This window comes from Mauremys mutica, chromosome 12 (assembly GCF_020497125.1).
Source record: "Mauremys mutica isolate MM-2020 ecotype Southern chromosome 12, ASM2049712v1, whole genome shotgun sequence".
NCBI lineage: Eukaryota > Metazoa > Chordata > Testudines > Geoemydidae > Mauremys > Mauremys mutica.
This window is the reverse complement of record NC_059083.1, coordinates 53,879,488-53,889,300: the sequence shown is the minus strand read 5'-3', so window position 1 is coordinate 53,889,300 and position 9,813 is coordinate 53,879,488. Positions and strand designations below refer to the sequence as shown.

The 9,813-nt window shown below is 45.5% G+C and overlaps 1 pseudogene; it reads left to right on the top strand.

The window, feature by feature from the left end:
- Nucleotides 1-1,169: 1,169 nt before the first annotated feature.
- LOC123346982 overlaps nt 1,170-9,813 on the top strand; it is a 33,926-nt pseudogene continuing 25,282 nt past the window's right edge.

The window sequence follows — 9,813 nt, the reverse complement described above, 5'->3', positions numbered from 1 at the left end:
GAAGACCAAGCAGTGGCAGAAGGATTCCTAGTCCTGTTCTTGGTGGAAAATCAGTCTGCATACAGCACTGAGAGGAGCTCGGACAGTGCCAACATATCTATTGACTTGTGTGAGCGAGCATTTGGAGACTCACTGCTGAAGTACTTATAGCCGAGGTGAAGATCAGTTGTTGATACTGGCTCAGAAATCACCACTATTAGTGAGTTGCATTTTCGAAAATATTTGAAAGATAAGGAGCCAATCATACACCAAATACACAGTTTGTATATGTAACAGCAGCTGATGAAATGGCAACCCCAGAAGTGGGATGCCTTGAAACAGATATAGAGTCTATGGAGTGAGTCTTTCTCTACCAGTAGGGTGGTAGGTGGTTTTGATCTTGGTCCATGTGGACCCTCCATTACAGCTGATTGGGAATTTTTCAAATCAAAATTCTCTTGTCAGAATATGCTGATTTATCCAACCTGAACATTTTGGGGTGGGGTGTCGGTGCGTGACAACATTTTTTGAGAAAAGTAAAAAAGCTTCAAAATTGTGGAAACCTCCCATTTGGACATTTAGTAAATGGAAATTTCCATCTTTATGGTCCAACACAAATTAAAGCTAACTAGAGATTTTTAAAAAATGAAAATATTTTGAAATTGTCAGAACAAAACAAAACATTTCAATTGACCCAAATTTTTGGTTCATTCAAATTTTCAAGATTTCAACCCTTCGTGCTGATTCCAGATGGGAAAAGGTTTAAAATCTCAAACAATTTCACAAATGTGAACAGCCTTTCCTACTCATCTCTGTTCTCCATCATTTGAGTGTCCTGCTCAAGATGGCATTGATCCGTGAGTTATGTGAGTGGAGCAGACAATGAATTCCTGCTCAAATATCCCTCACTTTAGTAAATTCTTGCTACATCATCTACTGACCAACTTTCCAAATAGAGGGCCCAGAGCTCTGCGAGTGTAATCACTTATCTCCACACACAGTATTAGTATTTATTATTTGTGTTAAGCTGACAGCACTGAGGTGCCCAGTCATTGACCAGGTCCCCACTGTGCCAGGTGCTGAACAAACACAGAACTTAGAGACAGTTGCTGCCCCAAGGAGCTGACAATCTAAGTATAAGACAAGAGACAACAGATAGATACAGACAGATGAAGGAGCACAAAGTAACGATGAGACAGTATCGGTCAGCAAGGTGAGCAGTGGTTTTGACACACCAGCAGCTGGTTCTCTGCATCGTGGAAATACTTAGGAGACCAGACCCCCTTGTGCTAGGCACTGTAGAAACACAGAACAAAATGACAATCACAAGGTATCAGGCGGGATGCAGAAGGTCAGGCTGAATGAACCTTGTAGTCTTTTCTGTCCTAAAGGGCTATGAATCTATTACTACAATTTTAAGGGTGTGTGTGTGTGTGTGAGAGAGAGGGGATTGGCTGACCTAAGGTGAAGCGTTGGGAATGGAATATGGGATCTTTCCCTTCTGTGGGGGTGCTGGTTGTAATCCAGTTCCAGCACAGATGTACTGGGGAATGTGTTATGGGACCTTTCCTCCCCATTAGTGTAGGCTCCAATCAGGCCCTTGGGCAGGCATAGTGCTGTGTGTGGGAATGGAATATGGGTCTTTTTTATTTTTTATAACAAATAAAAGACAGGGGAAGCTGACAGTAAAGAATATAAATCTGAAATTAGGAATTGTAGAAAATTGATCTGGGAAGCAAAAGGACAGAAGCAGACTTAAAGACAATAAGAAAAAGGTATTTAAAATACGTTGGGGGGCAGGAAGAATCCTGACAATGGTATTGGTTCATTACTAGATGGAAATGGTAGGCTTATCAATAATAATGCAGAAAAGACAGAGTTGTTCAATAAATGTTTCTGCTCTGTATTGGGGGAAAAATCAGGAGATATAGTCTCATTATATGGTGATTACACTTTTTCCATTCCATCTACATGTACTTGCAGCCCCCATCCCAGGACCAGGGCAAAATGGTCTCTCTCTTCTACACCCTGGTTACCCCCATACTCAGCCCCCTGATCAACATGCTGAGGAACAAGGAGGTGCACAGGACTCTGCAGAAATTGCTGGGGAGGAGCCCAACCACTCAGGGGACCCAAGCTGGTACAGTAGTTGGGAATGGAACCATCTATGCTCTTTTGGGTTCTGTAGCATCTTCCCTGCCCATATGGACTTTTCTACCCTCTGCCCGCTTCCACCCTTCACAACTGCCCTTGCCCTCTCCCACCTCAAAGAAAAACCTGCCGTCCCCGAGCCATACAAGTCCCCTGCCCTCTTTCAATCCATGCAACCCACCACCTCCTGGGGCATGTCTACACCTAAAACTCTGCATTGGTGCAGCTGCGCTGCTGTAGAGCTTTCATGGAAGAAGCATTCTACACTAATGCAAGAGAGGTCTCCCATCAACATAGTTAATCCACCTCCCTGAGAGGCAGTAGCTATGTGGCAGGAGAACCTGTCCTGCTGACATAGCGCGGTCTACTCAGGGGGTTAGGTTGATGTAACTACTTTGCTCAGGGGGGTGGATTTTTATACCAATATAGGTCTGTAGTGTAGACCAGATCTTGGAGTTCTGAGATTGCACCAGGATGTCAGCTTTCATTGAAAAAAAGCTTCTCTCCGTCTCACCCCTTATGGTTGGTTAGTACAACTGGAAAGATGACACCAGAATGACCTAAAGACTCAGAAAGCAGAAGGAAAAGGGGGAAAATTAAATTTATTATTTAAAACAAACCTTCTGATTTTAAGCCAATCTCCTGATTTTTAGGGCCTGACACACCCTTTTGGAATGCTCTGGGCTAGCAAGACTGCACACTGTCTATCGAGAGAGGAAGACACAATAGCCCTTCCTCCATTCATGTCTCTGCTCCTCTGGAGGGTTGGAAACTCCATTTACTGGACCACATGTCATGTGTTTGTTTGGGAGCCACCAGCCCAATTGTTGATTTTGAACTGCTTTGGCTATGGGATTTCTCCAAGGTTAATGGAAAGAGGCCTGTTGATTTCAAGGGGCATCAGATTGGTCCCCAAAGTGCATGTGACAATGGCTAAGGTTTGGGAAAGCGACAGATGATTTTGGATGATGAAAATGAGATACCGTAAAGGCATGAGATTTTCAGAAGGCAAGTGCCCAGGGCTTCCTGAAGAGCAAGCATTTAAAAATCATGAGTCCTGCTCCAAAAATCATGAGATCATCTTGAAAAACACGAGATTTCATTAAATTATAACTGTTGGGTTCTTTTATTTTGCCTTCAAATTTCTAATATTTAGATCGCACTTGGGTCACATTACACGGTTTTGCTCCATTTCAATGTGGGCTAGAAATGTTTCTTTTTTAAATTATTTTTTAGTTGTAACCACATTCTTCTAGGAGCTGCACCTTTCAGGAGAAGACCTAGCACTGCCAGACTTTCGTTGGCAAAACTCTGATACCCAAAATTGCGAGTCACTTGTGTAAATCTCGGTCCGTGTATCTCTCAAGTGACCTGAACCCATAATTACAACAGTCTGTTACTGAGCACATCCGAGGGAGTTCCTTTTTTGGTTCAATCTTCACTTTATGCTCTCATGTCTCTTGGTTGAATTGGCATTTTCACTGACTTTGCTCTGTAGCTGCTGACCACACCTCTCCAACATGAAGACTGAGTGACCTCTCCAACTTCAAGGCTGAGTTTCTGAGTTAATAAATATGTGTAACCCACACTTTCTGGGTATGATGTTCTGTCCCATCTAGTGGCACTGAGACACGAGAGAAAGAGAGAGATAGTTAATGAATCTGCTCTACAGTCTTAGCTAAGTGCCATTGGGCTTTTAACTCACGTAGCAGAGGCTCATACACTAAGCTCCACCCCTGCTCTGCCCCAAGACCCAACCTTCCTTCTGCTTCTTCCTGCCCTGTCCCCACTCCCTCCCCCAAGGTCCCGCCCTCACTCTATCTCTTCCCACCCTCATCTGTTCCCCCTCAAAGCTCCTGCTCTGCTGTCGCTCGCTGGTCTCCATCCTCCCCCAAACCCAGGGTTGGCAAACTTTTTGGCCAGAGGGCCACATCGGGGTTGCACAACTGTATGGAGGGCTGTGTAGGGAAGGCCTGCCTCCCCAAACAGGCTGGTCCCCTCCCTCTATCCACCCCCTCCCACTTCTCGCCCCCTGACTGTCCCCCTCAGAATCTCCAACCCATCCAACCCCCCGGTCCCTGTCCCCTGACTGCCCTCCTGACTCCTAACCACTGCCCTCCTGACTCCTATCCACATCCTCGCCCCCTGACAGGCCCCCCGACAGGCCTGCTGGGACTCCCACTCCCAACCCTCCCTGTTCCCCATCCGCTTACCAGCAGAAGGAGCTCACAGCCGCAACACCCGGCCAGAGCCTGCTGTGCTCCCCATGCCACCCAGTGGGAGTGGCGGGCCAGAGTGCGGCACACATGGCTGCAGGGGAGGGGGAACAGCGGTGGGGGCAGGGAGTAGGGTCCCTGGCTGGGAGTTCAGAGGCCGGGCAGGGCGGTCCCATGGACGAGATGTGGCAGGCAGACTGTAGTTTGCCCACGTCTGCCCTAACCCCTCCCTGAACTGCCAAACAGCTGTTTGGAGGCAGCCCTGATTAGCTGATCTGGGGCATGGCCAAACTGGTCGATTAACTGCAGCACCAAACAAGCCGTGGCTTGTGGGTGCTGAATGTGGGTTTCCCATCTCCCGTGGGGGGCCACTTGAACTGGGGTACCACTGAGCCAGTCTTTCCCACCAGCCTGGGTTCTCTTTAGACTGTACTGCTGTGCAGCCTGCCAAGCCCTCCTTCAGGCTTCAGACTTCACTTTACCGGGACACATACAGGTAGGGACACACGCAGCTGCAGAAACACAGAGACGCTGAAATCAGCTCTGCATGGGAAGGCTCAGCTAAGGAACTGCCCAGTACTCAAGTGCATCCCCCCACCCCCCAAGAGTAAACTCAAAATTATACCATTTTGCAATACACGAAAATTTGCCCCCACCCTCAGTGTGGAGGAAGGTATGCAACAGCTTTCACCCCTAAGCAATGTTTTCCATACACTGGTCTTAGATACAACAAAACAAGTTTATTAATTACAAAAGATAGATTTTAAGTGATTATAAGGAGAAGCAAACAGATCAAAGCAGATTACCTAGCAAATAAAACAAACATGCAATCTAAGCTTAATATAGTAAAGAAATTGGATATTTGTAGCAAAATCACACCTAAATGTTGTTTAGGCAGATTGCAGAGATTCTTGAAGGCAAGCTACATTTGTTTTTAGCTTAAAACCCCAACCTAGACCTCCCCCACTGCAACTTGAGACTATTGCTTCTTGTTCTGTCATCTTCCACCACTGAGAACAGCCAAGCTCCATCCTCTTTGGAACCCCCCTTCAGGTAGTTGAAGGCTGCTATCAAATCCCCCCTCAGGCTTCTCTTCTGCAGATTAAATAACCACAGTTTCCTCAGCCTCTCTTCGTAAGTCATGTGCCCCAGCCCCCTAATCATTTTTGTTGCCCTCCGCTGGACTCTCTCCAATTTGTCCTGTAGAGGAAAATTTACAAAGAACCTCAGACTTTGGTCAAGTTAGTAGGCCTGAAGTATGAGCTGAGCTTGCTTCTGTGTGTAAGGGGCATGAGGAGGCCAAAGTGGAATGGAAAGTCCCCAAAACAGAACAATGGCCTTCTGTGTACAAGGGGCAGGAGGAGGCGAAGTGAAAAGTCCCCAAACACAATTTGCCATAGCCAAGCTTGTTTTTTTATAATCACAATGGAAGCATTAGAAAAGTCAAACCACAGAAGAGCTAGATGCTTAATAACAATAACAGGAAAAGCCAAATAAGGGAGATGATTGTTTCTTTCTGCTTTTGACCTTTATTAAATTTTGCAATTATATTCCAAATAAGGTAATCAACACGAAATGTGTGTGTAATTTGTCTGTGGTTTTAAACTTTAAAAGGTTTGTATGTTTCTTGAATCGGTGGGCAGCTACTGGGAGCAGTTACCCCCCTGCGCTTGTAACAATAAAGGAGCCTCAGGCTGATCTGATACAAACTCAACATGTGGTTGATTTTCCACAACAGTCCAGATCTCTTCTGTAGTGGTGGACCAAAACTGGATGCAATACTCCAGGGGTGGACTCACCAGTGCAGAAAAGAGGGTAATAATAACTCGATCTGCTGGCAATGCTCCTACTAATACAGCCTGATATGACATTGGAACTTCTTGGCAACAAGGGCACACTGCTGACTCATATCCAGCTTCTCATCCACTGTAATCCTCAGGTTCTTTTCTGCAGAACTGCTGCTTAGCCAGTTGGTCCCCAGCCTGTAGCGGTTCATGGGATTCTTCCTTCCTAAGTGCAGGAATCTGCACTTGTCATTGTTAAACCTCATCAGATTTCTTTTGGCCCAAGCCTCCAATTTGTCTAGGTCACTCTGGACCCTATCCCTACCCTCCAGTGTATCTAACTGTTCCCAAAGCTTAGTGTCATCTGCTGAGGGTGCAATTCATCCCATCATCCAGAGGGTGCAGGGACTGGCAGCCCAATCTCCGTGACCATGACTTCCTGGCAGAACATAAACTTCTGTTGGATCTGTGTACTAAAACCAATATAACTGCACACCAATAGGACTTTGCAAAACATTCAGGCAATACTTTCCAGCTATGGCAGGTGATAATGACTGGATTCACAACCCCTTTGATGATAACACTTTCTCAACGAAGATATTGAGCACTGAGGAAAAAGATATATTGATTGAGATCTCCTGTGATAAAGAACTGAAGAGGAGTTTCAGTAGTCTCTCATCGATCAACTTTTCAAGAAAAGAGTACCCCCTGCTGGCCAAAAAAGCTACTATAGTTTTGTCACCATTTTCAACAACATACTTATGCGAGAAAGCATTTTCCTCTTATGCACATCGGAAAACAAAATACAGAAGAATAAGTTTAAGCTTTGTTGTAATTGTGTTCTGTTTGCCTGGACTGCTCAAGACCCAAATACTTGTGGGAGGAACTCTTTACTTGAGTTGGCTTCTTAAATACCTTCATGCTGTTTCACATCTGGTATTCCGTAATGAAATATGTATGAGGCTTAATTGAAGTGATATAAGCTACAGAAGTTAAATCTTGGAAGAGTGCTGCCATTTTCATAATGTAATAAAATTAATAATGTAATGATAAATAATAATAAGGGTTCACAAGATTTGATAGTTTCACGAAAGGTGTTTGCGCATTGTTAAAGCTTGGGAACCACTGATTTAGACAGACAGGTAGTCACTTAGTTTATTTTTAAGTCTAGAAAGTGACCAGGTATTTACCCAGCACAGACACCTAAATGGAGCAGAATGCTAGAATATAGATATGTCTCAGAGCTGGAGTCCCCAGAGGAAAAAAGGCCCCATATCCCATTGCTAGATCACAGCTGACCTCATGGCATTGAAAATGTCTGAGCATGAGGAAATCCATGACTCACGGTTTTATCCCTGATTTACACTGGAGGTAAGGGAGGGAAAGATCAGTGGCACTGAACAGCATGGACATGTTTTTTGTAGATGTGTCATTCCCTAAGGTGTACATGAATCACGGGCTGACAGGGGTTAGTAAGAAATTTCCCAGCTGTCCACTCGGAGTGTGCTGATGGTTCCTTTGATGCTGGGCCACTGTTGGTGATGGGGGCTAGATGTACCCGGGTGGGATCCAGCCTGGGGACTGGTATGTTCCTGTTAGATGTCCTTGTGTTGCGCTCCTCCCCAGCATGTGCAATGCACCCTGAGGTTGGGTTCCTCTTGACACACTTTGATTCACTTCTCAGTCTGGCACAATAAAAAATGTCAATGGCCGTCTGGCCCCGCTGTGAGCTCATCAAGATTGTTCACAAATAGCAAACGTCTTTAATAAGACCCAGATTTTCCAGACGCGAGTGGAAGCCGATGTGCTAATAATGCCTGGTGTGCTGCATCCTGACGCCTAATGAAGAGACCTGGGGCAACAATACCCTGCGTCTGGGCCCTAACTCCTCTGGGGGCGCGTAGCACCAGACAGCTCACAGACCTTTCTCTGTTGCAGGCAGGGGCTGGGGCTGTCTGCACAGAGCTACCATGGAACTCATTGAGGTGACACAGTGGAGAGTCCAGGGCTCAGCAGCTAAGGGCTGGGACAGGAAGGAGAGATGCCTGACTGAGATAACAGAAATGAGCCATTGGGGCAAGTGTCCTGCCCTCTGCCTGTGCCAGACACATCACTGGCCAGTTATTCCAGAACCCCATACCCCTCTGCCCCAGATCACTGGTTAGTTCCCCATGCACCCCGTGCCCAAATCACTGACCAGTTAAAAACAATGAGGAGTCTGATGGCACCTTAAAGACTAAAGATTTATTTGAGCATAAGCCTTTGTGGGTAAAAAAACCCACTTCTTTCATATGCCTGGAGTGAAAATTACAGATACAGGCATAAATATATAGGCACATGAAGAGAAGGGAGTTACGTTACAAGTGGAGAACCAAGTTGAAGGCCAATTCAGTCAGGGTGGATGTGGTCCACTCCCAATAACTGATGAGGAAGTGTCAATACCAAGAGAGAGAAAATTGCTTTTGTAGTGAGCCAGCCACTCCCAGTCCCTATTCAAGCCCAAATTGATGGTGTTAACATTGCAAATGAATTGCAACTCTGCATTTTCTCTTTGAAGTCTGTTTTTGAAGTTTTTTTTTAATTGAAGAATGGCTATTTTTATATTTGTTATTGAATATCCAGGGAGATTGAAGTGCTCTCCCACTGGTTTTGTATGTTACTATTCCTTATTTCTGATTTGTGTTCATTTATCCTTTTACATAGAGACTGTCCAGTTTGGCTAATGTACATGGCAGAGAGGCATTGCTGGCACATGATGGCATCTATCACATTAGTGGATGTGCAGGCAAATGAGCCCCTGATGTTGTGGCTGGTGTGGTGGGGTCCTATGATGATGTTGCGAGAGTACATATGGGGACAGAGATGGCAATGGGGTTTGTTACAGGGATTGGCCCCTGGATTAGAGTTTCTATGATGTGATGTGTAGTTGCTGGTGAGTATTTGCTTCAGGATGGGGGCCTGTCTGTAAACAAGGACTGGCCTGTCTCCTTAGAGGAGGGATCGTTTTCCGGTATAGGTTGTAGGGTGTAGATGATGTGCTGGAGAGGTCTGAGCTGGGGGCTGTATGGGATGGGTAGTGGTGATCTGTTATTTTCCTTGTTGGGCCTGTCCTGTAGTAGGTGCAGGAGTCTAGTGGCCAATTTGGCGTGTGGGGGACCCTGGGCAGAGTTGTAGCAAGCGCCCTCCGTACCCTCCGACCGGAGGGGGCCCCGCAAGGAAGGGGGCCCCTAAAAGTGGCAAAAAAAATGTAAGATATAACTAGGTATTGACATTTATTGACACTATTGCACAATCCATGTCGGTTTTACTGACAAAACCGTGAAGTCATTATGATACATCATAATGCTATTGGCTACATCAGTTGTCTGTCGGTTAGTTTCGAATTTTAGTTGGACCCATTCAAAGAATGTTTATTTGCGTTCATAATGGCGGTCGGTGGATAAATGTTATTAATTTAGTTGTTTAATTTTTTATCGTTTGAAACGATTCGTTTCTAACGCAGAAGCATGCTTTGTGATGTCCAAGAGAACGTATAAGAGCGGAACTAGTAAACGAAAGGCAGCAAAAGATGCGGAGAAGGAACTTGAGAAAATTCCAAAGTTGTCAACTTATTTTGCGCTGCAATCCAACGTACAGGTACAGGCACATGAAACGGACAGCGCTAACAGCGACGAATCGTATCC